This window comes from Bos javanicus, chromosome 5 (assembly GCF_032452875.1).
Source record: "Bos javanicus breed banteng chromosome 5, ARS-OSU_banteng_1.0, whole genome shotgun sequence".
Taxonomy (NCBI): domain Eukaryota; kingdom Metazoa; phylum Chordata; class Mammalia; order Artiodactyla; family Bovidae; genus Bos; species Bos javanicus.
The window spans coordinates 59,164,243-59,186,251 of record NC_083872.1 but is presented as its reverse complement, the minus strand read 5'-3'; the positions used below and the strand labels follow the sequence as shown (position 1 = coordinate 59,186,251).

Sequence of the window (22,009 nt, the reverse complement as noted above, 5' to 3'; positions counted from 1 at the left end):
GACTCATGTCCATCGAGTCAGTGATGCCATCCAGCCATCTCATCCTCTGTCTTCCCCTTCTCCTCCTGCCCCCAATCCCTCCCAGCATCAGAGTCTTTTCCAATGAGTCAATCTTTGCATGAGGTGGCCAAACTACTGGAGTTTCAGCTTCAGCATCATTCCTTCCAAAGAAATCCCAGGGCTGATCTCCTTTAGAATGGACTGGTTGGATCTCCTTGCAGTGCAAGGGACTCTCCAGAGTCTTCTCCAACACCACAGTTCAAAAGCATCAATTTTTTGGCACTCAGCCTTCTTCACAGTCCAACTCTCACATCCATACATGACCACAGGAAAAACCATAGCCTTGACTAGATGGACCTTTGTTTGCAAAGTAATGTCTCTGCTTTTCAATATGCTATCTAGGTTGGTCATAACTTTCCTTCCAAAGAGTAAGTGTCTTTTAATTTCATGGCTGCAACCACCATCTGCAGTGATTTTGGAGCCCAAAAATCAGGAGGAGAAGGGGATGACATAGGATGAGATGGCTGGATGGCATCACTGACTCGATGGATGTGAGTTTAAGTGAATTCCGGGAGTTGGTGATGGACAGGGTGGCCTGGAGTCCTGTGATTCATGGGGTCACAAACAGTCGAACATGACTGAGCAACTGAATTGAACTGAAGATTACATAGATCCACACTATGCAATAATGATAGCCTAAATCAAATCCCTTATGATTGTACAAGTGGAAGTGAGAAATAAAATTAAGGGACTAGATTTCATAGACAGAGTGCCCGATGAACTATGGATGGAGGTTTGTGCCATTTTACAGGAGACATGGATCAAGACCTTTCCCATGGAAATGAAATGCAAAAAAGCAAAATGGCTGTCTGATGAGGCCTTACAAAAGGCTGTGAAAAGAAGAGAAGCGAAAAGCAAAGGAGAAAAAGAAAGATATAAGCATCTGAATGCAGAGTTCCAAAGAATAGCAAGAAGAGATAAGAAAGCCTTCCTCAGCGATCAGTGGAAAGAAATAGAGGAAAACAACAGAATGAGAAAAACTAGAGATCTCTTCAAGAAAATTAGATATACCCAGGGAACATTTCATGCAAAGATGGGCTCGATAAAGGACAGAAATGGTATGGACCTAACTGAAGCAGAAGATATTAAGAAGAAGTGGCAAGAATACACAGAACTGTATAAAAAAGACCTTCACGACTCAGATAATCACGACGGTGTGATCACTCACCTAGAGCCAGACATCCTGGAATGTTAAGTCAAGTGGGACTTAGAAAGCATCACTACGAACAAAGCTAGTGGAGGTGATGGAATTCCAGTTGAGCTATTTCAAATCCTGATGATGATGCTGTGAAAGTGCTGCACTCAATATGTCAGCACATTTGGAAAACTCAGCAGTGACCACAGGACTGGAAAAGGTCAGCTTTCATTTCAATCCCAAAGAAAGGCAATGCCAAAAAATGCTTAAACCAGCAAACAACTGAACTCACTCACAGGCCAGTAAAGTAATGCTCAGAATTCTCCAAGAAGGCTTCAGCAATACACAAACTGTGAACTTCCAGATGCTCAATCTGGTTTTAGAAAAGGTAGAGGAACCAGAGATCAAATTTCCAACATCACTGGATCATGGAAAAAGCAAGAGAGATCCAGAATAACATATATTTCTGCTTTCTTGACTATGCCAAATCCTTTGACTGTGTAGATCACAATAAACTGTGGAAAATTCTGAAAGAGATGGGAATACTGGACCACCTGACCTGCCTCTTGAGAAACGTATATACAGGTCAGGAAACAATAGTTAGAAATGGATATGGAACAACAGACAGGTTCCAAATAGGAAAAGGAATATGTCAAGGCTGCATATTGTCACCCTGTTTATTTAACTTCTATGCAGAGAACATCATGAGAAATGCTGGGCTGGAAGAAGCACAACCTGAAATCAAGATTACCGGTAGAAATATCAATAACCTCAGATATGCAGATGATACCACCCTTATGGCAGAAAGTGAAGAAGAACTAAAGAGCCCTTTGATGAAAGTGAAAGAGGAGAATGAAAAAGTTGGCCTAAAGCTCAACATTCAGAAAACTAAGATCATGGCATCTGGTCCCATCACTTCATGGCAAATGATGGGGAAACAGTACAAACAGTGTCAGACTTTATTTTGGGGGGCTCCAAAATCACTGAAGATGGTGATTGCAGCCATGAAATTAAAAGACGCTTACTCCTTGAAAGAAAAGTTATGACCAACCTAGATAGCATATTCAAAAGTAGAGACATTACTTTGCCAACAAAGGTCCATCTAGTCAAGGCTATGGTTCTTCCTGTGGTCATATATGGATGTGAGATTTTGACTGTGAAGAAAGCTGAGCACCAAAGAGTTGATGCTTTTGAACTGTAGTGTTGGAGAAGACTCTTGAGAGTCCCTTGGACTGCAAGGAGATCCAACCAGTTCATTGTGAAGGCGATCAGTCCTGGGATTTCTTTGGAAGGAATGCTTCTAAAGCTGAAACTCCAGTACTTTGGCAACCTCATGCGAAGTGTTGACTCATTGGAAAAAACTCTGATGCTGGGATGGATTGGGGGCAGGAGGAGAAGGGGACGACAGAGGATGAGATGCCTGGGTGGCATCACCAACTCCATGGATATGAGTTTGAGTGAAGTCCGGGAGTTGGTGATGGACAGGGAGGTCTGATGTGCTGCGATTCATGGGGTTGCAAAGAGTTGGACACGACTGAGTAACTGAACTGAACTGACTCCTTGGAAGGAAAGTTATGACCAACCTAGATAGCATATTGAAAAGCAGAGACATGACTTTTCCAACAAAGGTCCATCTCTTCAAGGTATGGTTTTTCCAATGGTCATGTATCAATGTGAGAGTTGGACTGTGAAGAAAGCTGAGTGCTGAAGAATTGATAGTTTTGAACTGTGGTGTTGAAGACTCTTGAAAGTCCCTTGAACTGCAAGGAGATCCAACCATGCCGTTCTAAAGGAGATCAGTCCTGGGTGTTCATTGGAGGGATTGATGCTAAAGCTGCAACTCCAATACTTTGGCCACCTCATGCAAAGAGTTGACTCATTGGAAAAGACTCTGATGCTGGGAGGGATTGGGAACTGGAGGAGAAGGGGACGACAGAGGATGAGATGGCTGGGTGGCATCACCGACTCAATGGATATGAGTTTGAGTGAACTCCGGGGGTTGTTGATGGACAAGGAAGCCTGGTGTACTGCGATTCATGGCATTGCAAAGAATCGGGCACGACTGAGAGACTGCACTGAACTGAACTGATAACTGTATATGGGTATATACATTTAAATTTAAAATAATTAACATATTAAATTCATAATGGTCACCTTTCAAGTACTTAAAACTGTAGGTGGCTAGTTGCTACCATATTGGACAACACTGAAATAAATAAATGATTAATATTTAGTTTTTATCTCTTCTAAAGCATACATTTGATTATGCCAGTTTTTCATAATGTGTATTTAACTAAAATTTGTGTATTTAACAAAATTTTGATATGATATATTTCCTTTCCAAGTAGTTCAAAGTTTTCTCTGTCCTTACTGATTCGTCTTGTGACCAACTGACTATGTAGAAGTGTATTACTTAATTTTCAAACATTTGGTAACTTTCTAGTCTTCTGTCTGTCACTGATTCTTACTTAAATCCATTATAATTAGAAATCATATTTCCAAGAATTTAATCCTGTGGAATGTTTTGGAATTTCCTTTAGGCTAAGCTGACATTCAATTTTGTAAATATTTCATGTACTTTTAAGACAATTATATACTTTTGAACTTGGATGCAGTACTCCATATTTATCATTTACTTCCCAAGTGGCTCTAGTAGTGACGAACACACCTGCCAGTGCATGAGACATAAGAGACAGGTTCAATGCCTATGTTGGGAAGATTGCCTGGAGGAGGGTGTGGCAATACACTCCACTATTCTTGTTTGAAGAATCCCCATGGACAGAGGAGCCCGGCAAGCTACAGTCCATGGGGTTGTAAAGAGTTGGACATGACTGAAGTGACTTAGCACACACAAAAGAATAAAATAAGCTTTTCTTTTTTTTTTTGTATTTCTATAAGAGTAATAGATTTGTTAACAGTTTAGCTATTGCAGTTTTCAGTTCTATAATTAGATCTGCCATTAAGCCTTTTTAGCCCAGTTTCTTTTGATTTCTTTTGAATGGACCATATGTTTCCTGTTTCTCTTACATTTTGTGTTTGAGGATCACTGGCCATTTGAATTCAATAATGTGCTAAATCTGGGATTCAGATTCTTCCTCTTGCCAAGGGCTGCCATTTTTTTTGTTATTGTTTTCTAGTTTACTTTCGTGTTTTGATTATGGTAGGTGTCTTTGTGCCAAGTGTCAGCCTGAGTATAAACTTAAGGTCTCAGTTCTCTTCTGAGACTGTGCCTTTCCCTGACCATGCACACTTTCTAATCTTCACAGTAAATGCATTTACTTCTGAACATTCTAGATATTCAAAAAGAGGGAGAGAGGAAAAAAGAGCCAGCCCATTTACATCCATTATGAAATAGCATATCTGATAGGATGAGAAAGTCATCATCACTGCTGTGGCAGTCCAGCCAAAAGTCAATAAATTGAACATAATTACTGAAGAAGCTTCAGCCAAAATCAAGGGACATAATATATAATTACTGGAAAATAATTTCAGTCAACATTCCCAAAAGTGAAGGCAAAATTAGAGAACTATTCCAAATATTAATAAAAGGAAAGTAAAATACTATGAGAATCAAATGAAACATGCCATATTAAACTGTATTCTTTTTTCTATACTGGGAAATTTTTAGACAATTGGTGATGTTTGAATAATATTGGAGAATTTGAGGTTAATAACATATCATTGCTTATATTCTAGTAATAATGGTTTTATCATGTTTACTCAGGAAAATATTCTTTTTTTTTTTTTTTGTAAATCCACATAACCATATCGAGTAGCAAATGGAGAATCAGTAGCTTGGGAATAAAAGATCCTATTGTATATTTGTCGTATATTTTTCTTTATGTTTTATATTTTTAAAAAAATAAAGTAAATAGGAAATCATTTAAGTACTGTCCCCCAATTTGAGGGGATGAGGGTGGGTCACAATCAAGTTAATGAAATTCTAACATATTGCCTAACAAAAACAGGAGAGAAGTTCCTGTTTGAGGTAAACTTTCTCACCAGTAGAATTCGTCATATTGTCCTGTGGTAGTTGAGTATCTGAAATTCTTGTTGGCATTAAATATTTTAAGTTTAAATCATAATTCTCTTATGAGAAATGTCTCTTCATTTTTGTAGTTAAAGCAACTCACAGTGGTTTTCTTTCATTCTTCCTTTGTTTTCTATTTCTTCTCTTTTAACCTTTCCTTTTTCTTTTTTTAAATTTAATTGGTATGCCTATCCTTTCTGATAGCATTCTCCAAAAGGTGTTTCTTTTTGTTTCTCTTTTTATTTCAATGAATCCCCTTGTGCCTCTTATGAATGAAATTATATAACTGTGCCTTTTTTTAGTGTACAGTTTGAAGCAATAATTCTTTGCTGCAAATTTTAGGTTCCTTTCATTTGAGAGATTTCCTAAAACATCTTTTCAGTTAAAGTATAACACTTTTATTTAAAATTTTTATGGAGTACTTTTTTCTATTTAAATATATTTTCTAAACAACAGGAAAATGAATTTTATCTGGCATGAAAGAGGATTCCAATTGTCTGTAACATCTATGTTCTCTGATTTTTATGTGTGTGACTGCTAGTGGAAAACATTAGAAGATGCATATAATTCCCAGATTGTATTTCTTTTTTGAATCCTTCATTAGAGAAGCATTGAAATTAAATTTACACTTGAAATAATTAAACATTTTATATTATAAGAAGGAGAATATTTATCGTTTATTTTTGACTCATTTCTATCATATTCCTGTATGGGGAATTATAATAATATAATCTGGATATGGTAAGTGATGTAAAATTTGGAATATATATCTAAGCCATAAATGAAAACCATTTTGCAAGTACTAGTCAGATAATTTTCACTGACTCTTGAACTGTCACATATTTTTTTCATTGTTATGTAGATATAATTTTCCATACTTTCTGATTAAATACAACTGATTATAAGAAGACTGGGACATTTGAAGTCCCTTACCCCCAAAATTAAGTTAAATGATAGAAGAAAAAAATAAGAAAACATCATATTGGGACAAAATAATTAATGGGTTTTGTTAGAATATCTCTATGATAGGGAAAATATTTAACTATTATATTTACTATATGTTCCATATCTTTAAAAATTCTTTTGATGAACTAAGAATTTTTTAAAAAAATAAACATTGTCAATTGAAGCTGGTGTAATTGTCAACATGCTATAAGAAATTTGTTATTAATTTGTGAAACATATATAGAAAATTCATTTCGAGTAATAGTTATATGGGGCTTCCCTGGTGGCTCAGAGGGTAAAGCGTCTGCCTGCAATGTAGGATACCTGGGTTTGATCCCTAGGTTGGGGAGATCCCCTGGAGAAGGAAAAGGCAACCCACTCTGGTACTCTTGCCTGAAAACCCCATGGACAGAGAGGCCTGGTAGGCTACAGTCCATAGGGTCGCAAAGAGTTGGACACAACTGAGCGACTTCACTTTCACTTTTATGTCTTGGCACACTGGATCAAACTATTAAACTTATTTAATTTCTGAATATTTTTTCTATATTTGAAAGCTTTTAAAAAGTATTGTTACGTCTGCTTCTTTAAGAATTGCTTTCCTAAGTCTTTTTCAGTTCAGTTCAGTTCAGTCGCTCAGTCATGCTCAATCTTTGTGACCCCATGAATTGCCGCACGCCAGGCCTTCCTGTCCATCACCAACACCCGGAGTTCACTCAGACTCATGTCCATCGAGTCGGTGATGCCATCCAGCCATCTCATCCTCTGTCGTCCCCTTCTCCTCTTGCCCCCCAGATCCCTCCCAGCATCAGAGTCTTTTCCAATGAGTCAACCCTTCGCATGAGGTAGCCAAAGGACTGGAGTTTCAGCTTTAGCATCATTCCTTCCAAAGAACACCCAGGACTGAGCTCCTTTAGAATGGACTGGTTGGAACTCCTTGCAGTGCAAGGGACTCTCAAGAGTCTTCTCCAATGCCACAGTTCAAAAGCATCAATTCTTCAGCGCTCAGCTTTCTTCACAGTCCAACTCTCACATCCATACATGACCACTGGAAAAACCATAGCCTTGACTAGACGGACTTTGGTGGCAAAGTAATGTCTCTGATTTGAATATGCTATCTAGGTTGGTCATAATTTAACTTCCAAAAGTAAGTGTCTTTTAATTTCATGCCTGCAATCACCATCTGCAGTGATTTGGAGCCCCCAAAATAAAGTCTGACACTGTTTCCACTGTTTTCCCACTTATTTGCCATGATGTGATGGGACCAGATGCCATGATCTTAGATCTGAAATGAAGAACCAGTCAAGAGAGACAGAATTCATTCTCCTGGACTGACTGATGAACCACAATTGCAAATTGTGATTTTTATGTTTCTCTTCCTAAACTACATGTTGAGTGTGATGGGAAACTTATCCATCATCCTTCTTATCTTGCTGGATCCTGGCTCGACTCCCAGGTAGTTTTTCCTCCAAACTTGGAAGTTTCATTAACAACAACCTGCATTCCCAGATTCCTGATAGCCATAGTGACTAAAAACAAAATCATTTCCTACAATGGTTGTGCATCTCAGCTATTCTTTTTTCTGTTATTAGGTCTTACTGGCTGCCATGTCTTTTGATCATTATGTAGCAATCTGCAAATCCTTACATTACCTGATCATTATGAGCAAAAATGTGTGCTACCAACTTGGACTCAGTTCATGGGCAGTGGGCTTTCTGGTTACTTTTTCACCAGTGCTCTTGGCAATGAAACTGGAATTCTGTGTTTCCAGAGTAATTGATTATTTTGTATGTGACACTTCCCCTGTGCTGCAGATTCCTTGCACAGACAACTCATATCCTAGAATTGATTTCATTTGGCTCAGCTGTTGGAACACTCATGGTCACATTATTGTTAGTGATGCTTTCCTACACATATATAATCAAGACCATTCTAAGCATTCCATCTGCTCAGAAAAGAACAAAGGCTTTTCCCACATGTTCTTCGATATGATTGTAGTCTCCCTTACTTATGGTAGCTGTAACTTTACTTACATGAAGCCATCTGCAAAGGGAAGGGTGACTCTGTCCAAAGGTATAGCTGTTATTTATACTTCAGTTGCCCTGTATTAAACCCTTTCATTTACACTCTAGGAACCAGCAAGTAGAACAAGCCCTCTAAAATATACTCCAAAATATTTACATGTTTTTCAATAAGTGAGGAAAATTTTAATCATGAAATATGGAGAAAAGCAAATTTTTTTAACATTTTACAGTTTAATTAACCTGTCCTTCAATTTCATTTAGACTTCTTAAAACATTTTAACCAAGGGTTTCAGCATAATGCACTTTTCTTTCTTATCACTGTTGATAATTGGCATTTTCCTGTGTTACAGTGAGTCCTTTCTTCACATTGTCAATACAAATATTGAATTTCATTTTCTCTACAAGACATGCATTGTTCTGACTTTAAAAACTATTATAATTATATATTAATCATGTGAAAATTTTATTAATGGAAATATTATTTATAACATATCCTACTACCAGGGTTCTGGAGTTTCCCAGGTGGTGCTAGTGGTTAAGAATTTGCTTGCAAATGAAGGAGATGTAGGAGACATGGGTTTGATCCCTGGATCAGGAAGATCACCTGGAGAAGGACATGGCCAACTACTCCAGTATTCATGCCTGGAGAATCCCATGGACAGAGGAGCCTGATGGGCTACAGTCCATAGTGTCACAAAAAGTCAGACATGACTGAAGTGACTTAGCACTCACACATCACTGGGCCTCTTGGAAGTATCAATACTTTAAGTGCAACTTGCTGATATCACATGTCTGATAACTCAAAGTGTTATTCTTTTGGAGAGTCACTGAAGGCTTAAATTTAGACATCTGTATGAGCTTGATCAAGTTTCTCAAACCCTATGTTGCTGAGTTTCTCCAGTTATGAAATAGATATAATAATAATTTTATTTTAATGTTATTTTGAGGATGAAATGATACATTATATAAACTAATGCACCATCTGCATCTGGCTTACACTGAACTGTCGAGAAATGTTAGTTGCACTTGGGGGAAGATGTTGCCTCAGCTGAGATAATATTTAACAAGTCAAGGGGAAAAAAGACAGACTTCAAATCATAAGAAACTTTTATGTCCAAAAATGTACTTGTTCTGTATCTGGTAGTCTTAAATATTTGGAACAAACAAGAATCACCTACCTGGTTAGCTTATTTAAATTTAAAGTCCATGTTCTCATCCCTAAATATATATTTTCAGTTTAACTGGAGGATAAAAACATAGACTATAGGTGACTCGGAAGCTAGTGGTTCATATATAATCAGATTTTCATTTTAGAAGGATCACTCTGTTAACTGTATTGAAGACAGATGTCCAAATGTTGGAGTCCAGAAGACGAGGTAGAGCCCTAATATTTATGCTACATGAATTATTTGAGGATTAAAATACAATAGTGTCCACGAATTCAAATCTCAGTGAGATATCTCCAGAGATCTTTAGAAAAAACTGAGATAAACTGTTAAGAATTTGAATATCTGAGAAAAATTAAAGGATGTTTTAAAAATGAATTGAATCTTCTTGGAACTTTCTCTTTGCTCACTCCTATTCCCCCTGTAGCTCAGCGGTAAAGAATCCACCTGCAATGCAGGAGCTGCGGGTTGGATCCCTGGGTCAGGAAGATACCTTGGAGAAGGAAATGGCAACCCACTCCATATTCTTTCCTGGAGAATCTCATGGACAGAGGAGCCTAGTGTGTTATAGTAATGTTCAACTCTTTGCAACCAAATGCATTTGTATAAACTTTGACCCTGTACATGACTCAGTGACTAACAGTTTCACTTTCCTGTACATACTCACTTAAATATATCAATATAATGACTTTTAAGAAAGGATTATGGTTATATACTGTCAGATTCTTTAAATAAAAATCTACAAAAGCTCCTTAAAACGTATAGATTTCCATTCTGGATATAATATACTATCAGAGAAAAACATATGAAAAAATCACAAAGGTTCGTATTTAATGGTAAGACTATTATCTATGTGTACCTGAAGAAATAATTTTAACTGAGTTGTTTTCTGGTTCATTTTACCATTTTAAGCCATCACTATTATAGGGGACTGGAATGCAAAAGTAGGAAGTCAAGAAACACCTGGAGTAACAGGCAAATTTGGCCTTGGAATACGGAATGAAGCAGGGCAAAGACTAATAGAGTTTTGCCAAGAAAATGCACTGGTCATAACAAACGCCCTCTTCCAACAACACAAGAGAAGACTCTATACATGGACATCACCAGATGGTCAACACCGAAATCAGATTGATTATATTCTTTGCAGCCAAAGATGGAGAAGCTCTATAGAGTCAGCAAAAACAAGACCAGGAGCTAACTGTGGCTCAGACCATGAACTCCTTATTGCCAAATCCAGACTTAAATTGAAGAAAGTAGGGAAAACCACTAGACCATTCAGGTATGACCTAAATCAAATCCCTTATGATTATACAGTGGAAGTGAGAAATAGATTTAAGGGCCTAGATCTGATACAGTGCCTGATGAACTATGGAATGAGGTTCGTGACATTGTACAGGAGACAGGGATCAAGACCATCCCCATGGAAAAGAAATATAAAAAAGCAAAATGTCTGTCTGGGGAGGCCTTACAAATAGCTGTGAAAAGAATAGAAGTGAAAAGCAAAGGAGAAAAGGAAAGATATAAGTATCTGAATGCAGAGTTCCAAAGACTAGAAAGAAGAGATAAGAAAGCCTTCTTCAGCGATCAATGCAAAGAAATAGAGGAAAACAACAGAGTGGGAAAAGACTAGAGATCCCTTCAAGAAAATCAGAGATACCAAGGGAACATTTCATGCAAAGATGGGATTGATAAGGGACAGAAATGGTATGGACCTAACAGAAGCAGAAGATATTAAGAAGAGATGGCAAGAATACACAGAAGATATGTACAAAAAAGATCTTCACGAACCACATAATCACGATGGTGTGATCACTGACCTAGAGCCAGACATCCTGGAATGTGAAGTCAAGTGGGCCTTAGAAAGCATCACTACGAATAAAGCTAGTGGAGGTGATAGAATTCCAGTTGAGCTATTCCAAATTCTGAAAGCTGATGCTGTGAAAGTGCTGTACTCAATATGCCAGCAAATTTGGAAAACTCAGCAGTGGCCACAGGACTGGAAAAGGTCAGTTTTCATTCCAATCCTAAAGAAAGGAAATGCCAAAGAATGCTCAAACTACCACAAGATTGCACTCATCTCACACGCTAGTAAAGTAATGCTCAAAATTCTCCAAGCCAGGCTTCAGCAATACGTGAACCGTGAACTTCCTGATGTTCAAGCTGGTTTTGAAAAGGCAGAGGAACCAGAGATCAAATTGCCAATATCCGCTGGATCATGGAAAATGCAGAGAGTTCCAGAAAAACATCTATTTCTGCTTTATTGATTATGACAAAGCCTTTGACTGTGTGAATCACAATAAACTGTGGAAAATTCTGAAAGAGATGGGAATACCAGACCACCTGATCTGCCTCTTGAGAAATTTGTATGCAGGTCAGGAAGCAACAATTAGAACTGGACATGGAACAACACACTGGATCCAAATAGGAAAAGGAGTAGGTCAAGGCTGCATATTGTCACCTTGTTTATTTAACTTATATTCAGAGTACATCATGAGAAACACTGAACTGGAAGAAACACAAGCTGGAATCAAGATTGCCGGGAGAAATATCAATAACCTCAGATATGCAGATGACACCACCCTTATGGCAGAAAGTGAAGAGGAACTCAAAAGCCTCTTGATGAAGGTCAAAGTGGAGAGTGAAAAAGTTGGCTTAAAGCTCAACATTCAGAAAACAAAGATCATGGCATCTGGTCCAATCATTTCATGGGAAATAGATGTGGAAACAGTGGAAACAGTGTCAGACTTTATTTTTTTGGACTCCAAAATCACTGCAGATGGTGACTGCACCCATGAAATTAAAAGACTCTTACTCCTTGGGAGGAAAGTTATGACCAACCTAGATAGCATATTAAAAAGCAGAGACATTACTTTGCCAACAAAGGTTCGTCTAGTCAAGGCTATGGTTTTTCCTGTGGTCATGTATGGATATGAGAGTTGGACTGTGAAGAAGGCTGAGCACCAAATAATTGATGCTTTTGAACTGTGGTGTTGGAGAAGACTCTTTTTTTTTTTTTTTTTCTACTTTTATTTTATTTTTAAACTTTACATAATTGTATTAGTTTTGCCAAATATCAAAATGAATCCGCCACAGGTATACATGTGTTCCCCATCCCGAACCCTCCTCCCTCCTCCCTCCCCATACCATCCCTCTGGGCCGTCCCAGTGCACCAGCCCCAAGCATCCAGTATCGTGCATCGAACCTGGACTGGCAACTCGTTTCCTACATGATATTTTACATGTTTCATTGCCATTCTCCCAAATCTTCCCACCCTCTCCCTCTCCCACAGAGTCCATAAGACTGTTCTATACATCAGTGTCTCTCGACTCTTGAGAGTCCCTTGCACTGCAAGGAGATCCAACCATTCCATTCTAAAGGAGATCAGCTCTGGGATTTCTTTGGAAGGAATGATGCTAAAGCTGAAACTCCAGTACTTTGGCCACCTCATGCGAAGAGTTGACTCACTGGAAAAGACTCTGATGCTGGGAGGAATTGGGCGCAGGAGGAGAAGGGGACGATAGAGGATGAGATGGCTGGATGGCATCACTGACTCGAAGGACATGAGTCTGAGTGAACTCCGGGAGTTGGTGATGGACAGGAAGGCCTGGCGTGCTGCGATTCATGGGGTCGCAGAGACTCGGACATGATGAGTGACTGATCTGATCTGATTATCCATCTGCTCTTCTATGGAAAAATAGGGGAGTAAGTACTTATTGTTTTCAAGGCCCTAAAAACCTCCCTCGACAGAGAGTTTGCATTCAATAAGTCTTAAAAAAAAAAAAAAAAACTGGTTTGAACTCAGGTCTCTTGCATTGCAGGCACATTCTTTACCATCTGAGCCACCAAGAAGACCCTTTAAAAAATCACCAAAACCTTATTATATGCATGATTTTTGAAATTTTTTTTCCTTCTTTGGGTTGTATTTTCAGTTTTTTCACAGTGCCCTTTGATTACTAAAGTTTCAATTCTGGTGAAACTCTTAGGTAGTTAGAATAGGAAACAGGAATCCAGAATGGTGGTGGCTAAAAGACAAGGAAGGGAAAAGCCTGAGAAAATATAACAAAGGAAAATCTGAGGACCGGAGTGAGGACCTCAGGTAGAACAAACACTCCTGGCTAGCCCACTTTACATAGGGCAGGCCTAGGGGGAGAAAAAACATATAAAAAGAGGAGCCAAAGGGCTGGGGGGTCTCTCTCTCCCCCGCACGGTGGGGCGCTCTTCTCTTTCCGTCTTTGGGTAGACATGCCCTCACACCTCGAGGATGGGTTTTCCTGCTATTATCTAAATAAAACAGAGATGTAACATGGAGCTGTAACACTGATTTGTCTAATAGCTATAACACGGTCTATTCGAGACCTGAGAGCTATAACACGGTCTGTTCAAGACCCGAGAGCTGTGACATGCTGGAGGCTTTAATGTCCATCACTCCAAATCTTTGTTGTGACGAAACAGAACCAAGGAGAATACACTCGACTGACAAAGCCATGTTAATTTTTTTCTTTTGCTGTTTGTGTTTTTGGTGTCATATTTAAGAAATCATTGCCTAATTCAAAGTTACAAGGAGTTATATGTATGGTTTCTTCTAAGAAATGTATACTTTTAGTGCCCATAATAATCCTTTTTCTTTTAAATTTATATATGGTCTTTTCTAAAAAAAGGTTGTTTTTTTTTTTTAATTTACTTATTTATTTATTTTGGTCTGTAGTGCAGCTTTGTTGCTGCATACAGTCTTTATGTAGTTGAGTGAGTGGGGGCTACTCTTCATTGGAGTGCTCAGGCTTCTCATTGTGGTGGCTTCTGTTGTTGTGGAGCACAGGCTCTAGATACATGGGCTTCAGTGTTTACAGCTCTTGGGCTCAGTAGTTGTGGCCTGCTGGCTCTAAAGCACAGCCTCAGTAGTTGTGGTACATGGGCTTAGTTGCCCCTCAGCACATGAAATCCTCCTGGACCAGGGATGGAACCTGTGTCCCCTGCATTGCAAGCCAGACTTTTAACCAGTGGACCACCAGGGAAGCCCTATATATAGCCTTTATATATGGGGTGAGAGAGAGATAAAGTTTTCTTTTGCATGTACATATCTAGCTTCCCAACATGGCTTCTTACAAAAACTGTTACTTCTTTGAATAATCTTGTCACTCTTGTTAAAAATCAATGACCATAAATGTGGGGTTCTACCCTAGAGTTCTTTGTTATGCCAGTATCATACTCTCTTGATGACTATTGCTTTATGAAAAGTTTTCAAATTGGATTTCTTTCTTTTTTTTTAAAATGTAACTTAGTGCATGGTCTTCCTGGTGGATCAGTGGTAAAGAAACCACCTGCCAAGCAGGATACACAGGTTCAATCCCTGGGTCTGGAAAATCCCCTAGAGAAGGAAATGGCAACCCACTCTAGTATTTTGCCTGGGAAATCCCATTGGACATGGAGCCTGGAGAGCTATAGTGCATGGGGTTGCAAATGAGTTGAACACAACTTAGCAACTAAATAACAACAGCAATAAAGAATATCTCAGGGCACACATAAAATGAAGAAACTGTATAACACAAATGCAGTCTGGAATCTTCTTAACACATTGTGAGTTGTTACTGTGAAAAAATTTAACAGGAGTTTGAGGATAAATTTTATATGACTGTTCTCAATTTCTTCTCTGTGATGATATTATTCCTTACAAAAAAATTGTATAGAATACCTTTGGTAGCTTGATAGGGATTGCATTGAATCTATAAATTGCTTTGGGTAGTATACTCATTTTCACTGTATTGATTCTTCCAATCCATGAACATGGTATATTTCTCCATCTATTAGTGTCCTCTTTGATTTCTTTCACCAGTGTTTTATAGTTTTCTATATATAGGTCTTTAGTTTCTTTAGATAGATATATTCCTAAGTATTTTATTCTTTCCGTTGCAATGGTGAATGGAATTGTTTCCTTAATTTCTCTTTCTATTTTCTCATTATTAGTGTATAGGAATGCAAGGGATTTCTGTGTGTTGATTTTATATCCTGCAACTTTACTATAGTCATTGATTAGTTCTAGTAATTTTCTGGTGGAGTCTTTAGGGTTTTCTATGTAGAGGATCAGGTCATCTGCAAACAGTGAGAGTCTTACTTCTTCTTTTCCAATTTGGATTCCTTTTATTTCTTTTTCTGCTCTGACTGCTGTGGCCAAAACTTCCAAAACTATGTTGAATAGTAATGGTGAAAATGGGCACCCTTGTCTTGTTCCTGACTTTAGAGGAAATGCGTTCAATTTTTCACCACTGAGGATAATGTTTGCTGTGGGTTTGTGGTTTGACATATATAGCTTTTATTATGTTGAGGTATGTTCCTTCTATTCCTGATTTCTGGAGGGTTTTTATCATAAATGGATGTTGAATTTTGTCAAAGGCTTTCTCTGCATCTATTGATATAATCATATGGTTTTTATTTTTCAGTTTGTTAATGTGGTGTATTCATTGATTGATTTGCTGATATTGAAGAATCCTTGCATCCCTGGGAAAAAGCGCACTTGGTCATGGTGTATGATCTTTAATGTGCTGTTGGATTCTGATTGCTAGAATTTTGTTAAGGATTTTTGCATCTATGTTCATCAGTGATATTGGCCTATAGTTTTCTTTTTTTGTGGGATTTTTGTCAGGTTTTGGTATTAGGGTGATGATGGCCTCATAGAATGAGTTTGGAAGTTTACCTTCCTCTGCAATTTTCTGAAAGAGTTTGAGTAGGATAAGTGTTAGCTCTTCTCTAAATTTTTGGTAGAATTCAGCTGTGAAGCCATCTGGACCTGGGCTTTTGTTTGCTGGAAGATTTTTGATTACAGTTTCAATTTCCGTGCTTATGATGGGCCTGTTAAGATTTTCTATTTCTTCCTGGTCCAGTTTTGGAAAGTCGTACTTTTCTAAGAATTTGTCCATTTCTTCCACGTTGTCCATTTTATTGGCATACAATTGTTGATAGTAGTCTCTTATGATCCTTTGTATTTCTGTGTTGTCTGTTGTGATCTCTCAATTTTCCTTTCTAATTTTATTGATTTGATTTTTGTCCCTTTGTTTCTTGATGAGTCTGGCTAATGGTTTGTCAATTTTATTTATCCTTTCAAAGAACCAACTTTTGGCTTTGTTGATTTTTGCTATGGTCTCTTTTGTTTCTTTTGCATTTATTTCTGCCCTAATTTTTAAGATTTCTTTCCTTCTACTAACCCTGTGGTTCTTCATTTCTTCCTTTTCTAGTTGCTTTAGGTGTAGAGTTAGGTTATTTATTTGACTTTTTATTGTTTATTGAGGAATACCTGTATTGCTATGAACTTTCCCCTTAGGACTGCTTTTACAGTGTCACACAGGTTTCGGGTTGTTCTTTTTTCATTTTCATTCATTTCTATGCAAATCAAGCTACGAACGGTATTCTTCACAGAGCTAGAACAAATAATTTCACAATTTGTATGGAAATACAAAAAACCTGGAATAGCCAAAGCAATTTTGAGAAAGAAGAATGGAACTGGAGGAATCAACCTGCCTGACTTCAGGCTCTACTACAAAGCCACAGTCATCAAGACAGTATGGTACTGGCACAAAGACAGAAATATAGATCAATGGAACAAAATAGAAAGCCCAGAGATAAATCCACGCACATATGGACACCTTATCTTTGACAAAGGAGGCAAGAATATACAATGATTAAAGACAATCTCTTTAACAAGTGGTGCTGGGAAATCTGGTCAACCACTTGTAAAAGAATGAAACTAGAACACTTTCTAACACCATACACAAAAATAAACTCAAAATGGATTAAAGATCTCAACGTAAGACCAGAAACTATAAAACTCCTAGAGGAGAACATAGGCAAAACACTCTCCGACATACATCACAGCAGGATCCTCTATGACCCACCTCCCAGAACATTGGAAATAAAAGCAAAAATAAACAAATAGGACCTAATTAAAATTAAAAGCTTCTGCACAACAAAGGAAACTATTAGCAAGGTGAAAAGACAGCCTTCAGAATGGGAGAAAATAATAGCAAATGAAGCAACTGACAAAGGATTAATCTCAAAAATATACAAGCAACTCCTATAGCTCAACTCCAGAAAAATAAATGACCCAATCAAAAAATGAGCCAAAGAACTAAATAGACATTTCTCCATAGAAGAAATACAGATGGCTAACAAACATGAAAAGATGCTCAACATCACTCATTATCAGAGAAATGCAAATCAAAACCACTATGAGGTACCATTTCACCCCAGTCAGAATGGCTGCAATCCAAAAATCTACAAGCAATAAATGCTGGAGAAGGTGTGGAGAAAAGGGAACCCTCTTACACTGTTGACGGGAATGCAAACTAGTACAGGCACTATGGAGAACCATGTGGAGATTCCTTAAAAAACTGGAAATAGAACTGCCTTATGACCCAGCAATCCCACTGCTGGGCATACACACCGAGGAAAGCAGAAGGGAAAGAGACACGTGTACCCCAATGTTCATCGCAGCACTGTTTATAATAGCCAGGACATGGAAGCAACCTAGATGTCCATCAGCAGATGAATGGATAAGAAAGTCGTGGTACATATACACAATGGAGTATTACTCAGGCATTAAAAAGAATATATTGGAATCAGTTCTAATGAGGTGGATGAAACTGGACCCTATTATACAGAGTGAAGTAAGCCAGAAAGAAAAACACCAATTCAGTATACTAACGCATATATATGGAATTTAGAAAGATGGTAACAATAACCCTGTATACGAGACAGCAAAAGAGACACTGATATATAGAACAGTCTTTTGGACTCTGTGGGAGAGGGATACGGTGGAATGATTTTGGAGAATGGCATTGAAACATGTATAATATCATGTATGAAACAAGTTGCCAGTCCAGGTTTGATGCACAATACTGGATGCTTGGGGCTGGTGCACTGGGACAACCCAGAGGGATGGTATGGGGAGGGAGGAGGGAGGAAGGTTCAGAATGGGGAACATATGTATACCTGTGGTGGATGCATTTCAATATTCGGCAAAACCAATACAATATTGTAAATTTTAAAAATAAAATAAAATTTAAAAAAAAACTGTATGTATGAAAACACTAAGTTGTAGGCTTTCTGCTGAAAAAAATATTCAAAAGTGATTATTTTATGAGGAACAAAATCTTCCATATAATCACTCTGGTAGTTTTTCCTATTATCAGCCAGTATAACACCCTCAGGCAGAGGATAAATCCTTCCCCTGGGCCTAAGGAATGTATACATCTATATATGAAACTTAAATTCTAAATATTTATTTATACTGCTACTAAACTAAGTAATGTATAAAATCATTGAAGTTATAGATTATACCTCTTTCCTTCATTTACCCCAGTGTACAGTCTGGCATCATAGGATACAGACAGAAAATCAAGGAAACAGAATGGAGAGCACAGAAATAAACCCATGTTTACATGGTCATTTAATCTACAAAGGAGGCAAGATTATATAATGGGGAAAAGACAGCCTCTGCAATGAATGGGTGTTGCGAAAACTGGATGGCCACATGCAAACTGGACTACTTTACCACACTTTTTGCGAAAATATAGTCAAAATGAACTGAGGACTTGAATGTAAGACCCCAAACCCTAATACTACTAGAAGAAAACTTAGGCAGTACAGTCTTTGACATAGGTCTTAGGAATAATTTTTAGGATATGTCTTCTCAGGCAAGGGCAACAAAGACAAAAATAAACAAATGGGACCACATCAAACTAAAACGTTTTGAACAGTGAAAGAAACTATCAACAAAAAGAAGAAAATGCCTACGGAATGGAAAAAGCTATTTGCAAACAATAATCTCATAAAAGATTAATATCCAAAAGTATACAAGACTCTTACATCTCAACATAAAAAGAAACAAACAATTAATAGTGGACATAGGACCTGAGTAGACATTTTCCAAGAAGGTCAATAGCACGTGAAAATGTGCTGTGTATCATTAATCATGAGGGAAATGCAAATCACAACCACAATTAGACATCTTCTACACCTGTCAAGATCGTTAAGAAGATAAGAAAAATAAGTGTTGGTGAGGATAAGGAGAAAAGGGAATTCTTTACACTGTTGCTGGGAATGTAAATTGGTGCAGCTGCTATGGAAAACATTTTGGAGCTTCTTAAAAGGATTAAAAATAAATCTTGCATAGGATCCAGCAATTTTACTTCTTATATTTTTTCCTAAAGAAACAAAACACCCTGTTTACGAGACAGCAAAAGAGACACTGATGTATAGAAGAGTCTTATGAACTCTATGGAAGAGGGAGAGGGTGGGAAGATTTGGGAGAATGGCATTGAAACATGTAAAATGTCATGTATGAAACGAGATGCCGGTCCAGGATCGATGCACGATACTGGATGCTTGGGGCTAGAGCACTGGGACGACCCAGAGGGATGGTATGGGGAGGGGGAGGGAGGAGGGAGGAGGGTTCAGGATGGGGAACACATGTATACCTGTGGCGGATTCATTTTGATATTTGGCAAAACTAATACAATTATGTAAAGTTTAAAAATAAAATAAAATAAAAGAAAGCAAAACAGTATTTTGAAAAGATGCATGTACCCCTATTTTCATTGCAACTATACTCATGATAGTCAAAATGTGGAAGCAATCCAAATTCCTATCAATAGATGAATAGATTAAAATATAAATACAATATTACTCATCCATAAAAAAGAATGACATCTTGCCATTTGGGATAATGTGAATGGACCCAGAGAGTGTTATATGTGAAATATATGTGACACTGAAAAATAAGTAACATATGATTTGAATTACATGTGACATATAGAAAAAAACTACAAATGAACAAATATAACACAACAGAAATAAGTGTCATAGATAAAGAGAAAAAAGATGGAATGGGTTATGGGATGGGTGAAACAGGTGAAGAGGTACAAAATTCCACTACAGAATAAATGAGTCATGAAGATGAAATGTACATGGTTGGAATACAAGCCATAATAATGCATTATCTTTGTATGATGACCAAGATGATCAAAGGTACAAACTTCCAGTTATAAGTCTAAACAATTACTAACAGTATAATGTATAGCATGATTGCTATATTTAACACTGCTGTATATTTCATATTAATGTTATTTAGATAGTAAATCCTAAGAATGTTTACCATTAAGAAAAATAATTTTTCTTCAATCTAGAATTGATATGAAATGATGGATTTTCATTAAACTTATTGTGCTAATCTTTTCAGGTATGTAAGTCAAATTGGACCATAAAGAAGGCTGAACACTGAAGAACTGATGCTTATGAACTGTGGTATTGTAGAAGAATCTTGAGAATCCCTTGGGCTGCAGGGAGATCAAGCCAGCCAATCCTAAAGGAAATCAGTCTTGAATATTCATTGGAAGGACTGATGATGAAGCTGAAACTCAAATACTTTGGCTACCTCATGTGAAGAACCAACTCATTAGAAAAGACCGTGATGCTGGGAAAGATTGAACGTAGGAGGAGAAGGGCACAACAGAGGATGAGATGGTTTGACGGCATCACCAACTCAATGGACATGAGTTTGAGCTAACTCTGGGTATTGGTGAAGGACAGGGAAGCCTGGCATGCTGCAGTCCATGGGGTTGCAAAAAGTCAGACATGACTGAGTGACTGAACACCACTACCACCACTTTAAATTCATATAATGTTGTATATGTTGATTATACCAACATCTAGTAGATGAAGAAAAATTTAAAAACAACAAAATCTCAACAAATTGAATACAGAAAGAACATACTTCAAAAAGGAAAAAAAAAAGAATGTATCTCAACATAAAAAGGCCATTTATGACAGTTACATAACATCATACGCAGTGAGGAGGTTTGAAAGCTTTTCCTTGAAGATTAGCAACAAGACAATGGTGTTCCTGTTCACCACTCCTATTCACCACAACACTGGTAGTCCTGGCCAGAACAATCAAGAAAGAAAAAGAAATAAAAGGCATCAAAATCAAAGAAGAATTAAAAATGTTTCTGCTTGCAGATGATATGATATTATATATAGAAAACCCAAGAAAACTGTTAAAGAGTTAATCAACAAATTCAGCAAAATTGCAAGTACATACAAAAATCAGTTGTGCTTATATATGATAACAACATACTATCTGAAAAAGAGGTAACATTTAAATTCCACTTATAACAACACAGAAACAATAAAATACTTGATAATAAATTTAACCAAGAAGGTGAAAGATCTATAGACCTAAAATTATATGACATTGTAAAAAAATTGAAGAAGCCACAAATATGTGGATAAGTATAATGTTCATGGATTATAAGAGTTAGTATTTTAAGTGTCCATACTACCTGAAGCCACGTATAGATTAAATAAAGTCTCTATTAAGATCCTGATGGTATTTTTTCAGAAATAGAATTCATATTGATATACAAAAGACCCTAAATATCCACAACAATCCAGAGAATAAACAAAGCTGGAGACATTACATTTCTGAATGTCAAACTATTTTACAAAGCTATAGGAATCAAAGCAGTATGCTACAGGTATAAAAACATGCACGTAGATTAATGTAATGGAACTGAGTGCTTCAAAATAAACCAGTGCCTCTGTGGTCAAATAATATTATATAAGGAAGTCAAGGATACTCAACGTGTATAAATATACCCTCAAT

General features: G+C 37.4%; 1 pseudogene; it reads left to right on the top strand.

Annotated features, from left to right (window-relative positions):
- The first annotated feature begins 7,457 nt into the window (after nt 1–7,457).
- Nucleotides 7,458–8,327, top strand: LOC133248707 (olfactory receptor 6C6-like; annotated as a pseudogene).
- Nucleotides 8,328–22,009: the final 13,682 nt, after the last annotated feature.